This window comes from Vombatus ursinus, unplaced genomic scaffold, assembly GCF_900497805.2.
Source record: "Vombatus ursinus unplaced genomic scaffold, bare-nosed wombat genome assembly UNPS02014807.1, whole genome shotgun sequence".
NCBI lineage: Eukaryota > Metazoa > Chordata > Mammalia > Diprotodontia > Vombatidae > Vombatus > Vombatus ursinus.
The window spans coordinates 46,865,403-46,886,394 of record NW_020954585.1 but is presented as its reverse complement, the minus strand read 5'-3'; the positions used below and the strand labels follow the sequence as shown (position 1 = coordinate 46,886,394).

General features: G+C 39.6%; 1 protein-coding gene across 1 annotated transcript in view; it reads right to left on the bottom strand.

The window, feature by feature from the left end:
• RADIL (Rap associating with DIL domain) overlaps positions 1-6,622 on the bottom strand; it is a 113,827-nt gene extending 107,205 nt beyond the window's left edge. The window contains exon 1 of the mRNA XM_027874652.1: positions 6,243-6,622. The gene's annotated coding sequence lies outside the window, so the exon portion shown is untranslated. The remainder of the gene's footprint in view (positions 1-6,242) is intronic.
• Between the last annotated feature and the right edge of the window lie 14,370 nt (positions 6,623-20,992).

Here is a 20,992-nt window from a genome sequence, read left to right as displayed (position 1 = left end):
CCCAGAACTTAATGTTACTTCTAGGCCATGATGAAGCATCAGAGAGGGACTGTGGTACAGGAAGGAACTCAAATACTTTTCCAGAAACAAACTACTAGAGAGCTCTCATTACCAGTCTCAACTAGGATCCCAAATTTATATCACAAATATGCCTAATAATTTCTTTTGTTTGCTTATGCATAATTGTTAGAATGCTTTTCTTTTTTTTTTTTCCTTTCTCAATGGAAGAATGGGGGTGGGAGGGAGAGAAAATAAATGCTTGCTGACTGAAAAATAAAATGGAAAACAAAACAAAAATGCCCAATGGAAGTGGCAATCACATACTTCTCTGGGGGTATAGATTTCTAGGAAGCACCTGATAAAATGCCTTTTACACAGAAGAAGCTCAGCAGATAATTGCTGAATGAAAGAAGTGTCAATTATAATTAAGGAGCTTAAGTTCAACAAGAATGACCCAGTTAGGCTGCGGAGGGCCCACCTGGCACAGGATTTGAAGAAACTATGCTCATCTCAGAAGTTGTATAACTCAATTAGAGAACAGTTGAAATTAGTCAGGATTCAAAAGACTTAATAACCTTTTGCAATCAGTCCCCTTGAGTGCTATTCCATTCCCTGATCCTGCTTGCTACCTTTGCTATTATAGAAACATGACTCAAATACAACTGGAGACCAGATCTTCGTAAGTTAATTTTAAATGTTTGTTTGTATTTTTTAGCTAGGCAATGGGGTTAAGTGACTTGCCCTGAGTCACACAGCTAGTGAGTGTTACGTGTCTGAGGCCACATTTGAACTCAGGTCCTCCTGAATCCAGGGCTGGTGCTCTATCCACTGCGCCACCTAGCTGCCCCAAGTTAATTTTAAATGGAAGAAACAAATTGACATTCAAGAAACTGGGTTCTAGCATAGCAAAGAAATGCTTCTTAGGGACAGTGCATCAGAATGTTAGGAAGTCACACACACAAAGGACACAAAAAGGCTATTCCAGAAGCAATGTAAGCATGACTGGAATTTCTGCATTCCACCCACTGCTTCAAAACTGGTATTTAGGCTCTTTCCAGGCCAGACAGATGCAATATTTTGTTGAGGGGGGATGAAGGGAGTGGGGTGAATAATCATGTGAAGACTTAGTGTGCTACAAAAATCATAATTATACAGGACACGTCTCTAACAAAGTCAAATCACTTAAGAAACATTTTCTCAATCTCTCTTCCCATCATCTGTATAAAAAGTAAGGACATGGAGAAAAGATTTTTCTCTCCATTTATGAATTAGATATCTGAAGTTCACCATAAATAGATGGAATACCTAAAAACCAAACCCACATCTTCTGGTTATTAGTCCAGTGACCACTAGACTGTACTATCATGTTTCAAGTTCATAATGCCTTAAGTTATCGGGGGGGGGGGGGGGGGGGGGGGAGGAGAATTCTTTTCTAAAAGCCTTTGGAATTGGAAGCCCAATGAGAGCTATGGCTCTCAAATTATAACATTACAAAATCACTTTGATCCTAGTTTCTAGTTCACTACTACTCTTCAATTACATTCTTTAGAAGGATTTCTCCCTCCTGCCAAGTATGTCATGAAACCTCTTTTGATAATTAGGTCTTAGTCATTCACTTTCCTCAAACATTAACGATTAGGAACATATAATAAAACTAATCACTCTACCAAATAGTCCTATATTAGCACCTACCTACCAGGTTTTATGTGAGTTCTAACTGCCTAACATTCTACCTCTTATGAGAGGCTTACCACCTACTCTAACTCCTTGCTTAGGGCTCACAAGTACGAATCCTCTTACCAGGTAGGAAACAAGCAGATGTGGTATGTGGCTATATACTCCAGTTCCTATAAAGCGCTAGCACAGAATCACAGATCTAAAGCTAGAAAAGACATCAGAAGACATCTAGTCTGACCCCCTCACTTTACAATTGAAGAAACTGAGGCTCAGGGAAGTTAAATGACTTGATCAGGGTTGAAAATCCAACAAGGCTAATATGACAAAAAAGGAAAATGATAAATGTTGGAGGGGATGTGGGAAAACTAGGACACTAATGCACTGTTGATGGAGCTGTGAACTGATCTAATCACTCTGGAAGGCAATTTGGAACTATGTCCAAAGGGGTATGAAATTGTGTATAGCCTTTGATTCAGCAGTATCACCACTAGGTCTGTATTCCAAAGAGATTACAAAAAAAAAAAGGAAAAGAATCTATTTGTACAAAAATATTTATACCAGCTCTTCTTTGTGGTGACTAAGAACTGGAAATTGAGGGGATACCCATTAATTGGGGAATAACTGAACAAGCTACGGTATGATTGTAATAAAATATTATTGTGCAGGCAGCTAGGTGGCTCAGTGGATAGAGCACCGGCCCGGAATTCAGGAGGACCTGAGTTCAAATCCGGCCTCGGACGCATAACACTTACTAGCTGTGTGACCCTAGGCAAGACACTTAACCCCACTGCCTAACCCAAAAAAACAAAAAAATAAAATAAAATAAAATATTATTGTGCTATAAGAAATGACAAGCAGGATGATTTCAGAAAAACCTGGAAAGACTTAAATGAACTGATACAAAGTGAAGCCAGCAGAACCAGGAGAACATTGGACACAACAACAGCAACACTGTATAATGATCAACTATGAATGATTTAGCTATTCTCAGCAATACAATGATCCAAGACAATCCCAAAGAACTCATGATGAAAAATGCTATCCACTTCCAGACAAAGAACTGATGTCTGAATACAGATCGAAACACACTTTTTTACTTTCTTTTTTTTTTGAGTCTTCTTGTACAAAACAATTAATATGAAATGTTCTACATGATTGCACATATATAACCTATATCAGATTGCTTACCATCTCAGAGAGGGGGAGGGGAGGAATAGAATTTGGAACTCAAAACTTTAAAAAATGTCAAAATTGTTTTTACATGTAATTGGGGAAAAAATAAAATATTAAAAAAAATGTTAAGGTGTGTTGGTCACAATAAAAAAAAAAAAAAAAAAAGAGAAAGTCCAAGGAAGAATTTGAACATTGGTCCTTCTGACTTCAAAGCCAGTTCTCTTTCCAAATTTCTAAAATTTGTTTGAATACAGGTATTTCAGATACTCTAAAGATAGGTTAAAAGTAAAGTGAGTGTGCGAAGCTTTGTTTTGTTGAAGGGAGGGGCACATGTGAAAGAAATCCAAAAAGAAATCAGTCTGAAGTTTTGCTTACCTAAGGAATGCCCTAGAAAGCACATGCTGGTCATGGTTTCTTGCCCTGTTTAGTTTGCAATATCTTTAACATCAATTATAACATTCTTATTTAGTATTTTTGTGGCCAGCACATGTCTTTCTGACAGTGTATTACACTGATAGCTCCAAAGTACTCCCAATTCTAAGAGCAATTATATCTCATTTCAGGCTTATGGAGTCAATTTTCAAAACTGGTGGTTCAGAATCTGAGAAAAAGTAGTTAAAGATCAGCTTATCATCATCATTTCTTAACCACCACAAGAAATTTCATGGACCTGAATATCAAATTTCTAATATTTCTGCCTTTCACATTATCTACTGCTTAATGGCCACCAGAAAATCTCAAAGAACTTTGAAATGCTTCATACCTCAATTACTTTACAAATTGTTCTGTGTATCTGATCACTCTTTTCTTCCTTAGCAAGTCTGTGCCTATTCAGTGCATTCCTGAAGAAGATTTGCTATATTCATGGAACAAAAAACAGAAAGTCTTACACATGTCATTTGGTCTGCAATGCCTCTTCATAATGCAAAGACTGGAGTAGGCAACTTAATGCCTTTAGAAGCCTGAGTCCTTCTAAGTGATGTCCTATACAATGTAGGCAGGCTAGGGCACCTAGGTGGCGCAGTGGATAGAGCACCGGCCCTGAAGTCAGGAGGACCTGAGTTCAAATCCAACCTCAGACCAAACACTTGACACTTGCAAGCTGTGTGACCCCTGACAAGTCACTTCACCCCAACTGCCTCACCAAAAAAAAAAAAAACAAAAAACAAAACAATGCAGGCAGGTTGATCACCTCCAAGTAGGAAAAAGTCATTGTCAGGAGACATTCAGAATAAATGGACATTAAAAATTCCTTAAGACACTACACTAATGAGGAAATATCTTTTGTACCCCACCTTTTAGGCAGTTTGCTTTGCAGAAATACTGCTAAACTGCTTTTGTTTAAAGATGTTTAAAAAAGCGGATGCTATTCATTGGCTATTATTCCTCTTTAAAATCCATAAGTCTTTGACATAATACGATCAAAGCCAAATATCCCCATCAGGACTACCATATATTTTAGATATTTCAGAAAGCATTTCTCTGAGTAATGTCTCACTGCAACTCTCTAAGAGAGGAACTGCTGAAAGCACAGTCACCCTTTTTCCTGTCTACTTTCTTAAGTAATTACAGGTTGCACATAACAAATTGTTTGTCAAAAATACTGCAGGTTCAAAAAGAGGAAAAGTGCAAGAGGAGGAGTCAATGAGAACGCTATGGGGTTGGCACTATGTAACCTGATTTATTTCTTAGGCAGAGTGAGCTAATTATTTTTCTGAGTCCTGATACTCCCCCCTCCCCAAAAGAAGTCCTAAACTAAATACACGTGCTGGTTTGGTGGTACAAATAAGATGCCTATATTAAACTTGTAATTGCTACTTTTAGAGAATGTTTTTCTCATGTCCTTGAAAGAGAGTCCAATTTCTGATGAAAAACAGACTGAAGTCATCCCAGTGGGAGAAGGAATAGAGGGGAGGAGGTTGATGCAATGTTCTGTGCAAACGAGATGGGTGGAGGCAAGTTACAGTTCCAAAACTACGATGTGGAACCTATTATAAATTTTAACCAGTAAAGGAAATAAAAAGTGTGAGCTTGTATGCTCTGGTTTCCCTCTACCTATTAAAATCCCCCTATCTCTGTGATTCCAGCAATAGTGCTATTTTCAAATGCAAAAATTACCAAGAGCAGACCAAAAAGCATTCTGCTATGAAAGACTATTTAGTTAGGAGGGTTTTCAATGGATGATTAAAATAAAAACAACAGAATCACCACTAATTCCTGGAAACAAAAGTTCTGAGTCTCTGGTACATATGACTTTAGAAAAGGCACTACCTGAGTAATCAAAAATTCTTTTCAGCTATTTTGGATTAAACACTTTACATAGTTAAAAGACTTGCAATTGCTCCACTAATTACCAACTTTGGTTTGTATGACAGTATACGTGATATTGAAATATTCCTGTTTATTCTACAGTAGCTCTCTCGTATCTGCTAATCCAGGGTCTGTTATCTATTTTTTTCCCCAATGTTTTGTTCTGTTTGAACACGATGGACACATCCTGGCAATACATGTCTGGGTGGAATAAAGGAAAAGGATATAGTTTCTTTTTCGGGGAAAAAAAAAATTAGGAGCTTCACTTGCATTAACTACTCTGAAAACATGGGAGAACCCAACAGGTGCCCTTTTCCCCTAATGTGCTCCACTTAGCAAAACTTCCCCCAATAATAAATATCAGCTTAACTATGAATAAGTAGACACTGGTTTTTGCAAGCTCCTTTCTGTGTACCTGTCCTTTTTTTTTACATGCTAAATATCTGTTTAATTGAATTTAAATCAAATAGGAGTTTGATGACTACACCAAATCAAATCAACAAAACAGTACTGAATGCCTACTATGTGCCAGGCATTTTTCTCTAAGTCAGGGCTTCTTAACACGGGATTCATGAACTTGGACAAAGAAAAAAAAATCACATTTTCATTTTCACTAACCTCTAACTGAATTTTAGCATTTCCTTCAATTATGAATGTAGACAACAGAAGGGATACATATTTTTCACCAGACTGCAAAAAAGATTAAAAGCTCCCGCTTTAAGGTCTCTTTCAATTCTATCTTTCTTCGAATTTAGGAATCTGACCAAAGTTTAAAGTCAAAGGCTACCTCTGGAAAGGCTGCAAAGAACGTCTAGTGCCTGCATTCCTAGAGCTGAAGTTTCTCCGTTTTTTTTAAAGGAGCGCCCCCCACCCCCACCTCCCCAAGCGCACATACTTCAGTGCTCCTATTTGCAAACACACACGCAAACACACACACACAGTCAGTCAGTCAGTTTCTCTCTCTCGCCTTCTTTCCCATCTCCTACATTTTCAAAGCTGAAGTTTCCCTTGGTTATTTAAGGCAGCCCCCCCCCACCCAAATGCACACACTTCGGTATCTCTGCTTTCACACTTACTTACACACACACACACACAGAGGGTCCTTCTTGCCCATCTCTTGCTGCATATCTCCATCACATCAGAAAAAACCAACTCCAGATCGGGGTATGGGTCCCCTAACAAAAACCACCTGCATGCATTCCTCGTCCGTGCCATTGGTACAGTCAGGAGGGCAGGTCTAGTCTCCAATAGCAACCAGACAAACCTCCATTCAACACTTTCCCCTCTCTCTCGGTCTTGACTTTCTGGGCACAGGGACAACCCACGTATTCTCGTTTTCTCTCATTGCTCTTCGGAATTTTCCTCTCTGCCCACTCTCGCCCCGCTCCTTCGGCGAGCTCTCTCTGCCCAGGTGACAGATTTTTTCACCCAGGGAGGGGTCGGCCCGGGTCGCCGGGCTCCACTCCCCTCCAGGGAGCCGTCGAAGGCTGGAGGACGCCCGTCGTGGCCCTAGGGGGCAAGGCTTCCGGACTCCCGGCCCCCCAGCCCCACGCTGCGGCGGGAGGGGGCAGGTCCTGACGAGAGCGTCGCGCGCCCCCGCCCCCACATCCCGTGCCGCGCCGGCCTCGCGCTCGACGTCGCCCCCTCCCCCCTGACGTCCGCTCTCCGATACGCACGTGGACTCAACCTCCCCGGCCCCCACCCTCCGCAGGGAGCGGCCCCAAGTTGGTCTTACTCACCCCCCCCCCCCCCGAACCTTGTCTCGCGGTGCTAGCCGCCTCTTCCTGCCTTCCCAGCCAGGAGCTCCGCAGGTCCTCACTCTCAACTCCGCCGCGTCCTTTCCTCTCCCGTCGCCGGTCCCTCGCCTCCCTGTGCCCGCTCCCTCCTCACCTCAGTGCGCAAGAGCAGAACGGCTGAGAGTCGGCTGCATCCCACGTCCACGAGGCCGTTTGGCGAAGCGGACGTTGGCGCCACCTACTGGCCCCTGGACGGAACAACCGCTCTGGAGGGCGGGGCAGACGAGGAAAGCGCGAAGGCCCGCGCGGGCCCCAGAACGAGGCTTCCCCGTACAATGCGCCTAGCGTTGTTTTAAGAATCCTGGCTATAAAATAAAACGTGTTTAACAGAGTTGCAGGGAGGAAAACCGGTTGTAATCCTTTGCAACGCCGGCTGTGGGTCATCTTATGCGGGAGGCTTTTCAGATTCTCCTTCCCCCCACATTGTGCTAGTAAATGTTTTACAACCAGCCCTCTGGGAGGAAAAAGTGTTCATGGGGCATACATTTAGTTTTAATTTGCATTATTAACATTTTCTCCACCGCCATTCAAATTCTACACAGCAAAACGATAAATCAAGTGCTGATTTGTAGTATTTGCCAATTTCTGAGGTATAAATGCAGATATAACGATCAGCTCTGATTTTGAGCTGACTCTAGCACAACCCCTTCCCTCATTTCCCTGTGTCTTTTTGGTATGCATTTTTATGTGTGTTCATGTTATTTCCCCAGATAGTATGTAAGCTTTTTGAGGGCACAGACTGTCTAATATTTTCACATCCCCAACACCTAGCACAGGGCCTGGCAGTTTTTCAGTCATGTCTGACTTTTCCAGATCCTATTTGGGGTTTTTCTTGCAAAGGTACTGGAGCCATTTCCTTCTCCAGCTCATTTTACAAATGAGGAAACTGAGGCAGACATGGTTACATGATTTGCCCAAGGTCACACAGCTAGTAAGTGTCTGAGGCCAGATATGAGTTTAAGAAGATCTGTCTTCTTGACTTCAGGCCCAGAACTCTACCTGCTGCACCACCTAACTGCCCATGAGAAAGAGGCCATCTTTCCAGGGGGCACAGAATAGATGCTTTTTAAATGCCTGATTAATTTACTGATAAAACTGGCAGGGACCATAAAGGCAACCCAGTACCTCGGTTTATTTTGCAGATGAGTAAACTGAGGCCCAGAGAGGTATAAGAGGATTTGCCTAAAGTCATAAAGGCAGTGGCAGAACTGGGATATGAACTTGGATCTGCTTCTAAGTTCCATGCTCTTTCCCTGAATCACCAGGGTTCAAATCCCTCCTCAGAAACTTACTGGTTACATGACTCAGGGCTAGACTCAAACTCTCTCAGTCTCAATTTCCTCATCTGTAAAATGGGGATGAAAAGAGTACCTACCTCATAGGGTTGTTGTGAGGATCAATACTCTCCAGTAGTTGTTACTGGACTCCTGACTGTTACACACAGGACAATCCATCTCTCCTCTAAGAGGAGCATTTTCTCTGGTTGTCTCATTCCTGGAATGTTCCCTCCTCCATTCCAACTACTGAATTCCCTAGCTTCCATTAAGTCCCAACTAAAATCCCACAGCCTACAGGAAGCCTTCTCCCAACCTTTCTTAATTCCAGTGCCTTCCCTCAGTTAATTATTTCCTATTTATCCAGTTTATAGCTTGCTTTGTATCTATTTGTTTGCATGTTCTCCCTGATCCCACCCCCATTAGGTTGTAAGTTACTTGAGGGCAGGGAATATCTTTTGCCTCTTTTTTGTTTCCCCAGAGTTTAGCCCAGTGCCTGCCAGGCACTTAATAAATGTTTATTGAATTGAATTGAACCAAATTGAGGAATTGCTACAAGACTTACAGTTATGAGCAGGAGAATGGGAGTTAGACCTAGGTTTTTCTGATCCTGAGTCATCTGTTAACTGGCAATGTGACCTTTGACAAAATGCTACCAGTCTCTGGATTTAATTTTCTTCCTCTATAAAATGAGAGGACTGAGGAAGCTGCATGGTATAATAGAAAGTGTATCACCTCTGAAGTCAGGAGTCTTGAATTCAAATCTTGCCTTGGACTCTTTTAAGACCTTGAACAAAACACTTAACCTCTCTGGACCTCATTTTCTTTATCTGTAAAATTAGGGGTTGGCCTAGATAGATGGCCTCTGAGGTTTTTTCTAGATCTAAATCCTATGGTCCTATGACTAAGAAGATCTCAATGATCGTTCCTAACTCCGAGACTCTGTAACTAGGTAGTCATAGAATCTCAGCGTTGGAAGGGAGTTCATTCCCTTCCTGAACAATGAGGCAGGTAGGAGGGGGAGAGCCCCTGGCCTAGGAAGACCTAAATTAAAATCTGACCTTAGACCTGCAGTTGTGGGACCCTGAGCAAATCCCTTAACTTCCTGCCTCAGTTTCCTGTGTAAAATGAGGATATTAATAGTACCTACCTCCAAGAGTTGGAAGAAGATCATAACTGTAAATTGCACATAGTTGGTGCTATATAAATGTTAGCTATAGGTATAGGAATCCCTTCTATAACATCCCTCACTAATGGTCCAGCTTCTACTTGAAATCCTCAGGCAGGATGGCCCCACCATCTCTGCAGCAGCCCTCTTGGTCAGTCCAAGTTGTTAGGAAATTTTTGTATGTACAGCCACTCAGCTTGCTTCAATGTTGGAGGTATGAATTGCCTTCCATGCATGGGCCCTGGCTAAATGTGTTCCTTAAACGTATCCTCTAAACCTATTGTTGGGGGAGGGTGTATTTGTGGGAAAATGTGTCCCAAGTTTATGGACCATACTTTCTACTACTACCCAACTTACTTTAGCATTGAATGCCTTTCCTGAACTGCTTGTATTGTGTTTTTTTTTTGAAACTGCATTAAAAAACAGCTCATGAACTATGGTTTTGAGTGGAAGAGGACCCACAGAGTACCTTGAACCTGAAGTGACTTTTCTGGAGATTCTTGTGATGCATTTATTTAACAAGAAACCCCTATCCTTTGGATGTCACTCTATCTTGAATCCATACTGATGTAAGCTTTTCCCTTTATTCATCCAACAAACATTTATTAAGTACTTTATATGTGTAATCCGTGTCATCCAATGTGGAATTTCCCCCTCATTCATTCAACAAGCAATTATTGAGCACTTACCATTCCACAAATGTTTATTAAGTACCCACTACATGCAAAGAATGGGGTTCAGTCCTAAGGTTACAAAGAAAATAAACTCAGCCCACTAGAAGTTCATATTCTACTGGGGAGATATAACATGTACACAGACAGGCAATTTAAGGAAGGAAAGAACACCGATAACTAAGCAGTGGGGGTAGGGGTAGGGTGAATCAGAAAAAGAAGTGGCATGCAAGCTGGGGGCACCTTGAACAAAGCTAAAAATTCTAAACAGTGGAGGTAAGGTGGGGGTCTCACATTCAAGGCATGGGGCACAAAGCATGGGGATAGGAGATGAAATCCTAAGTTCTGGGAGCTGCTAGTAGGTCAAGAGAATAATATGAAATAACCTTGAAAAGCAGGTGAGAGCCAGATTGTCAAAAACTTTTTATAGAAGTAATAGGGAGCCATTAGTTTTAGAGCAGGGGAATGACATGGTCAGACCTGTGCCTTAAAAAGATTATTTTTAAAGCTGAGTGGAGGATGTAGTAGAGAGCAGATAAACTAGATGCAAAGAACTGTTGCAACAGTGGGGATGACATGTGATAAGGGCCTAAACTACGGCCATAGCAAGGGAGAAGAGAGGTATTCAAGAAATTTTACAGCAGAAGACTAGACTGGACTTGGCAACTAATTATGGTGTCATGAGGTAGGAAGAGGAATCAAGGGTGACTTGGAGGTTGTGAACTTTAGGCACTGATAGAATGATGGTGTTCCCCATCTGGTTCAGCTTCATATTCCATCCAACTATCCACCCAGGCCATTTCATCACCTGCTCACTGTCACTGACCTCCCCCTCCTCCTCATTTGAACTAGCACCCTCCACACTGGACCCGAGATCTTTGACTCCATACTTCCTTTCTCAATCCATGCCCCAGTGTCTAGTGGAAGTTAATCCACTCATCTTTGGACCTCCCACCTTAGGATCCATCCCTGTTAATTGGTAAAACAGTGTGTGCCACTGGTCCACTGAGTCATTTATAGCTACTATGCTTCAGATTTGCATCCCATACTGCCATCAACCCAGGCTGTCTCACAATCTGCCTGCCATTGCTGACCTTTCCACCTAGACCAGTACCCTTAGAGGATACCGACTTGAGATGCCCCCCACAGTCACACTTTCATATTCTCCAGAATGAAATATCCTTCCATGGTTTCCTTGACTCTATATCTTCCCTTAGTGCAGTAGTCAAGTAGATTTTGATCTCCTAGAGGGTTCATGATAATGGTCCACTAAAAATTCTTTAATAGTGCCTTAAGAAGTCAAAAAAAAACAAACCCTGCCCAATTGTTACAAATATATTTCCTCTGTGACAACAAGCATATGCATGTTTGAAGCATTATAAGTTTGTTTCTGCAATGAGTGGAAACCTCCATGATCATGTGCACAGTGACTTTGGTGTTTAGCAATTACACCAAACTGATTGCTTCTAACTAAATGCAACATGTTCCTTGCAGTTTCTCAACCTGTTATCAAATTGTTTTCAAACTGCTACAAGCAATTGACATTCTAAGACAAATTAATTTCCAGTGGATGGTCAAATGCTTGCACATACTCTTATTTTCGTTCCATACACTACACCAGAGTAGCTCCCTTGATCTCCTGGGTTACCCTGTAATTGTACCTCATCAGCTATATAATCACAAGAACAAGATATAGTGAACATTTGTGTTTCTGCAACATAAATGTCAGGCTCTTTGAAAACCATAATCACTGGCCATGTGCATTACAGGTCATCTTGAAACCATCATGGACTATTGCAAATGTTCTGTAGAAATAAACCTTATATTGCTTCTTATTGAAGCATTAATGCTGTTTTCTGATTTAAATCTATGCACCACTTATATTACTATTCTAATATTTGGTAGATTTTCAACCATTTTTCAAGTGGTTGGCAACACTTGTCAGTAGTTTAGTAGAGTTTCTATGAGAGTGCAGGCAGTGTGCCAGTGATAGAAGAGAAGAAAGTCATATCTAAGGAGATTTTTTTGCTTACAAAGATGATTTAGCATGGCACTTGTCATTAGCCAGTAGAAAAGTAAATATATTGTAATCAGTTATTCATTTACATCCATTGGTTAGAAGGCTAAAAATAAAAAATGAATTTCTATCAGCAAAAGAGATTGTAAAATTCTACCATTTCCCATCACATATTTGTATGAGCAAGCATTTTAATTTCATTCTTGTTTTAAATCAAAACAAAGAAACAAATGATGGAGAAACAGACAAGATTTTATTAGTCTTATCTTCTCTTAATCTGATCTTGAGTCAGATTTCTGACCTCCTTTGTTTCCTTTAAGTCCCAACTAAAATCTTAACTCCTACAGGAAACCTTCCCTACCCCTTCTTAATTCTAATGCTTTCTCTCTTTTAATTATTTCCTATTTATCCTATATATAGCTTGCTTTGTATATATTTGTTTGCATGTTGTCTCCCCTTTATATTGTGAATTCCTTGAGCGTAGGGACTGTCTTTTTGTATGCCTAATGCATAGCACAGTGCCTGGCATATATTAGGCACTTAATAAATGTTTATTGAATTGAGCCAAATATTTGCAAACCTTTGTTCAGATTTTTAAAGATCCAATTGTGAAATTAAGCTCATGTATGTTCATTACATTATGCTAAATCTCTTCCAAGTTGTAACTTATTTCATTACAAAAATATTATTTATAGTTAACAAAATTGATAAAATAAAGAAATTCAATATGAATCCTTACTGAAAATAGTGAGCACCTGAGGTCTTGCTGGCTTGTTTCTTTTAATTCTAATAGAATGTCCCATATAATATATTTGTAATATTTTTGACAGAGTTTTATATTTAGAGTTTTTGTAATTCTAGGTACAATAAAACTTTATTTTATAATTATAACTATATAATGTAAATGTTCATTTGGAGCTTTTTTGGGCAAACATTATTGTAGTTATTTAAAAGAATGAATGAATTTTAAAGTATGTATATTAAATATTAGACAAATATTATGGATATTGTGTATATTAAATTACCCCAGGGGAGTCACTTTGTTGTTGACTTACTTGAAGAGATTTAAAGAACAAAAACATTGGGAACCACTGCCCTAGTAAGACAGAAGTTCCTTGAGGTCAAGGAGTATATTCTTTTTCATCTTTGTATCCTTAAGACTCAGTGTTAAGCACTTTTTTTTATTTTTATTTTTTTAATTTTTTTGGCAATTGGGGTTAAGTGACTTGCCCAGGGTCACACAGCTAGTAAGTGTCAAGTATTTGGTCTGAGGCCGGATTTGAACTCAGGTCCTCCTGACTTCAGGGCTGGTGCTCTATCTACTGCGCCACCTCGCTGCCCCTTGTGTTAAGCACTTTAAAAAAAAAGATTTTATTGATAGCTTCTGTTTCATAGTTATCCCAAGCATCCCTCCTTCTTCCCCTCCCAGAGAACCATCCCATATAACAAATAGTAATTTTTAGAAAGAAAAAAAAAATCAGCACAACTAATCAGTACATTGAAAAAGTCTGAAAACGTGCATTGTATAACATTTGTGGACCAACCAACCACCTCCTTGAAAGGGTTGGCTGGGGATTGAGTCCTGTTTGATCATTGTGTCACATTTACTTTTAATTTGTTTAGTGTGTAGTTGTTCTTTGCATTTACATTACTGTAGTTATTATATGTATTGTTTTCTTGCTTCAGCTTACTTTATCAGTTCATATAGATCTTTCCATGCTTCTCTGTATTCATCACACACATCATTTCTTACAACACACTAATATTCCATTATATTAATGTACCACGAATTGTCCATTCCTCAGTTGATGAACACCTATTTTGTTTCCAATTCTTAGCTATCATAAAAAGTGCTTCTACAAATATTTTGGAGTATATGAAGACTTTTTTCTTATTAAGGGCTTCCATGGGATATAAACCCAGAAATAGAATCTGATTCAAAGGGTATGGAGATTTTGGTCACTTTATTTGAACAATTCCAAATTGCTTTCCAAAATTGTTGTACCATTTCATAGCTCCACCACAATATATTAATATGCTGACCATTCCACAACCCCTCCAACATTGACTATTGCCACTTTTTGTCATTTTTGCCAATTTGTAAGATGCAAGGTAAAACCTCAAGGTTGTTTTGATATGCTCTTATTGACTCTTATTATTAGTGATTTGGAGCATTCTTTTGTGTGGTTTTAACTACTTTATAATTCTTCTTTTGAGAACTGTTTATATCCTTTGACTACTTATTATTGGGGAATAGTTATTAGTCTTATGTATTTATTGTTTACATATCTTGGATACCAAATCTTTATGAGAGAAATTTGATGCAAAGTTTTTTCCCCTTTGACTACTCCACTTCTTATCCTAGGTGCACTAATTTTGTCTATGCAGAAGCTTTTCAGTTTCAAGGAATCAATATTATCAATTTTTCTTTAGTAATTACCTCAATCTCTTGAATGGTTAAGAATACATCTCCTACCCGTAGCTGTGAGAGGTATGTGATCTGTTTCTCTTCTAATTTTTTTTGACAGTATGATCTTTTATTAAGGCCAGATATCCATTTAAAATGTATTGTGGAATATGATATTAAGGTGTTGGTCTAAGCCAATTTTCACCAGACTGCTTTCTAGTTTCCTCAATTTTTATCAAATAAGAGATTTTTTTCCCCAGGAAATTTACATTTTTCACTTTATCAAACATTGGGTTACTGAGTTCTAGTGTTTCTGATTCTCCCTTGTCTAGTCTGTTCTGTTGATTTACCTCTCTATTTTTTAACCAATACCAGATGTTTTTGATGACTGATTCTTTATAATATGCTTTGAGGGCTGGAAATGCTATTCACCTTTCGTCCCTACTACTTTTTATAATTTTCCTTGATATTCTAGATCTTTTGTTTTCCAAGTGAATTTTGTTATTATTTTATCAAGTTCTATAAAGTATCCCCTTGGCATAGATAAGCTTTTTGTAAATATTTTTTCATTCATTCTATGGAGGAGGGACAGATTTTAGAGGGAAAGATAAAGAGTTCTGTTTTGGACATGTAGGGTTTGAAGTATAAGAGGGCATCAGTGATATTCAGCAATGGAAGTGGGGACGTGGCAATATGGAACTAGAATTCAGAACAGAGATTAGGACTGGTTATATCGATCTGAGAGTCCTCTGCACAGAGATAATAATTGAACCCATTCGACCTATTGATAAGAACTCCAAGAGACAAGAGTACTACGTAGAGAGGGGAGGAAAAAGGAAACAGATCGAAGAGGGACACCCAGCTAAGTGGTGTAGAGCCCGCAGTCTGGAGTCAGGAAGACCTGAGTTCAAATTCAGTCTTAGACACTTACTAGCTATATGACCCTGGGCAAGTAACTTTACCTCTGTTTGCCTCATTTACCATCTATTTTCCTCAACTGTAAAATAGGGATGATAATAGCACCTGCCTCTCAGGTTTGTTATGAGGAGTAAATGAGTTAATATTTGTAAAGTGCTTAACACAATGCCTAACACAATGCCTGACACATAACATGGTAGGTGCCTAACAAATGTTTGTTTCCTTCCTTCCCATTGTTGGGGACTGGGAGATGGATAATGATCCAATAGAAGACATAAGGGCTGTTATTACTGATTGTTGATGAGCTTGGTTTCCTTATTTTAGAATCCCAGTAATTTAAAATTCCAGGAAGAGTGAAGAAAGAGGTCGATTTATTTAGTCAACTCATTGCATTATTGAGAAATGCTTCTATGTAGGCAGTCTTCTGTATTGTATTTTATGTCTTTTTGGTTCTGAGCCCACCAATCTCACACTGTGCTGGTGAGGAGATAGAAATGTGGAGCTCTGATCCTAAGATTTTAGAGGAGAAAGGGTTCTTTTGATTGTCTTTAACTACTGGCATCACTAGGCTCCATCCTTCAAGGGGAGGGGGGATTTGGACACTGAGCCTTGAACATAATAGACAATAAATTCTTGTTGAAAGAATCCTCTCTCTCTCTTCCTCAATTCTGACAGTCATAGGACAGTAGGTTGTTACAACTTTTACAATACTAAAGATAATGCTGATTTTATTATCAATTTTATTTATTTAAAATGTAGAATGTGAGGGGAAAGGATACACATACAAAAGCAGTTTTTAGAGCTGGAAGGGACCTTAGAAGCAGTTAGAGTGCTGGTCTCAGAATTTGGAAAGACCTGGGTTCCAATCCTTTTTCTGATACTAGTAAGTAGTAGTGATGTGTCTTTGAGCAAATTAGTTAACTTTTCTGGGCCTGTTTCCTTGACTCTAAAATGTCATGTAATACCGTATATTATAATTACATTTGTGTCTTATTACCCTATTAGACTATAAGCTCAGCAAGGGTAGTCACTGTCTTATGTGAATTTTGTATATCCCTCAGCACCTAGCATGGTGTATTGTACACAGAGGATATTCAATGTTTGCTGAATTTACGTATAAATGAATGGTAGGGAAATCTTGCCTAAGAGGTTAAATGAAATCAATACACAAGCCAGGTACTGTGCTCAGTGCTGAGGATACAAAAAATGGCAAAAAACATGGTCCTTGCCTTCGGAGAGGTATGCAGTAACATGCAGACAACAGGGGACATATAATACCCATGATCATTTACAGGGCCATTCCCGAGGAAGGACAGAAACTAGGATAAATCACACGGATTTTTCTACCCAAGCACCCTGCCACAGATATGGATGAAATAAGATTAAAATGAACATCAGTAGCAGTGTTGAAGGGAAAAGGAAATCTCAGAAGGGCTTCATGGAATTTTTAGCAAGTTGTGAAGGCATGGATGCCAGGCAACCAATTCAATCCCACAGTGATGGTCAGGGTTTATGGACTGATTTGCCTTTATTTGAATTCCTTCAGTCTTTTCTAGCTCTACCTGATGGCGATACCTCCTTCAACACTGGTCACTTCTCCCCATCCCCTGGTCCCTAGAGCAGTTCAGGCATCCCCAAAGCCAGGAGCCAAGAACAATATAGCCTTAATTCACCTCACTTAGTCGTCCTAAGGACTTACCAGTGAGGAGGTAGACACTTTCATAAGTCCAAAACAAAGGCTCACCTCACCTTACAGAGTGTAACCTCTTCATGGATCAGAGAGCTTTTGTGATCAACCCCCTACAGTGCAGTGAATTAAGACCTTCTAAAGAAAGAGGGGGAATTTCTGGGCTTATCCAGAAGGAAGGCAGGAAGGAAAGAAGGAAGGAAGGAAGGAAGGAAGGAAGGAAGGAAGGAAGGAAGGAAGGAAGGAAGGAAGGAAGGAAGGAAGGAAGGAAGGAAAGAAGGAAGGAAGGAAAGAAGGAAGGAAGGAGAAGAGAAGGAGGGAAGGAAGGAAGGAAAAGGGAATGAAGGAAAGACAGAAAAGGAAGGGGAAGGAAGAAGAAACCGTTTATTGAGAACCTATTATGTGCCAGGTACTGTGCTAAGCACTTTACAAATTTAATCTCATTTGATCACAACCACCCTGGAAAGTAGGTGCTATTATTATCCCCATTTTACAGGTGAGGAAACTGAAGCAAGCAGAAGTTAAGGACCTCACAGCTAGTAAGTGTCTGAGTTTGGATTTGAATTCAGATTTTCCTGACTTCTGGCCTAAAACTCTATCCATTGTGCTACCTAGCTGTCCTGAATTATAGGGAAAGGAAAATCATGCCTGTGGCCCCCAAAGCCAAGGAGCAACAAGGGACTAAAACCATGATATGAGGGAGCTGGAACTTGAACCTTGCTCTCCACTGTTAGCATGAGTAATTTGGATTGTATGGGTCCAATGGGAAGAGCATTGTTTGCCCCTCTTGCAACCCCAAGTTTGTTCTCTTCTCGGGTAAGATAATACCATAAAGCTAGATGCCACTATAGGACTTCGCAGTAAAAAGGATGGCTCATGGAATATTGGGAAATTGTCCTTCTATCAAGCCTAATTTCTTTTCCTTTCAAAAGGGAGTTCAATCCACAAGGGGATACAATTCACTAGAGAAAAAAGAGGAATGGTACTAATTGTTTATAAGCTACATATGTACTTTCTGTATTTCCTTGTGGTGGAATAAAAACTGTCCTGTACTTAATATAGAAATAAAGCTATATATGTATGCATATATGTGTATATATATCAGATATAGGGCAGCCTTTATTATATACCACAAGAAACATGTACATACATATATATGTGTGGCAAGAGAGAGAGAAGAGATAGATGAAAGATAGCTAGCTACCTAGCTAGATACCCTGAATTGATCTGGGGACCTTTTATCTACATATATTGTAGAGACCTAGAAACAAGCTATATTTGAATTTCTTTGTTGGTGTTGAGCCATTTCTGACTCTTCATGACACCATTTGGTGTTTTCTCAGCAAAGATCCCGGAGTGGTTTGCCATTTCCTTCTCCAGTTTATTGTACAGATGAAGAACTGAGGCAAACAAGGTTAAGTGACTTGCCCAGGGTCACACAGCTAGTAAGTGTCTGAGGCTGGATTTGAATTCAGGAAGATTCATATTTGGACTATAGCCTAAGATTTCTCAAAGGGTATTCTAGATAGGAGCATAAGGAGCCAAGGTTTTTAGGTGGGCCCCAACATTGTACTCAATCAATGCAAACCTAGAGCTTGGGGTGCTAGACCACAGGTTGCACATTTTAAAAGCATGAGATCTAAAAGAAAACATGGAAATTCCTGGGTCTCAGTCTCTTGTTCAGGTTCTGAAAGAAATACCTTTCCCTTATTAGGAAACTTTCATAAGGCTCATCAGGAAATGAGCTTGCTAAACATTAGAGGGCGCTCAAACTCTGAAAATATACGAATGAACAGCACAAGTCAAATTGAAATGAAAAGATATTCTTTAGGTTACCTAACTTAACAAATCAGAAAAAAAGGAGTATCCTATGACCAGATAAAGAATTTCAGAGACTACGGTTATTATGGATTTTGTGTGATAGTGGCTTTTTAGTAAGTCTGATAAATTGTTCTGTGTTATCAGAGGAAGCTGGACAAAATGAATATTTTCCATACCTTGATTATATTTTTGGTGGTGTCATATTCTATATTCATAAACAATGATACTTTATAATAAGGCAATGGCTATGGACTTGGAATTTTCCTGAATGCCTTTAAGTACTCACTAATCAGGTATACTTTTCACTCTTCATAGGCTTGCTTAATAATAATAATAATAATAATAAAAACAGAATATATTGGAACAGTACAATGCAGTGGGAACAGCACTGGATTTTTGGAGTCAAAGGATCTGCATTCAAATCATAGCCCTGGTGTTTTAATGTCTGTGTGACTTTGGGCAAGTCACTCAACTCCTTGGTGCCTAAATTTTTTCCTTTGTGAAAAAAAGGGACTGAACTATATGAACTCTAAAGTCCTTTCTAGTTCTCTATCTGTGATCAACATTTTAATTTTATAACCAGCAAAGTACACAGTGTTGGGTGGTTCAGTCACTTTGTTTTCTAGGTGGCCTATACCTGCTACACACTTCCATAAATTTCCTTTAGAATTACAAAAATGTTAGAGGTGAAAGGGATCTTAGAGATTACTCATCCAATGACCTCAAGTTCAATCAACCAACAAGTATGTAAGTGACTAAAATGTTTAAGTACTGAAGGAGGTGCTGGGATATAAAGATAGAAGAGCAACAGTCCCTGCCCTCCAGGAGCTTACATTTTATTGGAGAAGACCACATGCACATATGTAGATATCTACAAAACAAAGAGAAGGCAAATAAAAGTAATCTTGGAGGTAAAGGCTTTCGCCTCTAGGGGAACCAGGAAGGGCCCCAAAAACAACGTGGTGTTTATGCTGGGTCCAGAAGGACTCTGTCCAGAGATTCCCAGAGGCAGAGAGAGGTATGAAGGAAGAACATTTCAGGCCCGGGGAGCAGCCTGGTAGTAGGCTTTTAATGAATACTTGTGGACTGGGTGACTAAAGAGACAGGTCAATGCTGCTGGTTCCAATCTGAATCAATCATTCCCCCCCCAAAACAACAATCAAGACAAATTTGCAAGAGTGAGGTATCAAGTTTTATTTAATTCCTATTCCACAGGAAATAAAAATATTCATGGCCATGGTTATTCTTATTACAAACCTTTATTAAATACTGTGTTAAATACAAAATACTGATTTCACCAATCTAGATATGGTCCAATACAAGACATTAAAAAAAGTCACAGCTGCAAATCCCATTCACAAACATTATAGACATTAACATGTCAATAAAAGTTAGTATTAAAGACAGTTCACTCCAGTCTCACCATAAAGCTTCGTAAAGCACACTGGGACCTAGCACTGAAGGGAAGTAGACCAACTAGTTTGGCAAACCCTGGGGTGGTGTAAATAAGTTTGAAAGGTCATTCAGTTTAAAGCAAACACTGTGAACTTAAAATCTTTTGTCTGTTAGAGTGTGTAGAGTAGCCGTTCCAGAACCAGCACCACTTCTTTCCTTAAAGTGATTTAATTTCTATCTCTGCCTGTAGGGAAAATGTGTGCCTGCCCAAGTTGACTGACTGATATCCATTTAAGGGGGATTTCTGGGTGGGGACATAAGCAGCCAAAATTTTGGGGTCATCTCCCAAGATTGGACCCAATCCTGTAAAATCCATAGTCCACCTGTGAATCCCAAGTATAAAACTAAGGGAGCAGGCTGAAATTTCTATGAAGATCTGACCCCAAGGCCAACAGCACAGAACACTAAAAATAACAGTATAGGGAGCTGGGAACAATTGAAGCTTGACCTTATTTCAGCTCAGTGAAGCCTTTTTATAATTTCTCATTCAATAGCTGGTTCTCCCTTTCTTCACTTACTGAATTTCCTATCCATCTTTAAGGCCCACTCAAATGCCATTCTGTCCAGTAAGCTTTCTTGCTCCTAAGTAATGATCTCCCAAAGACTTCATATAGCATA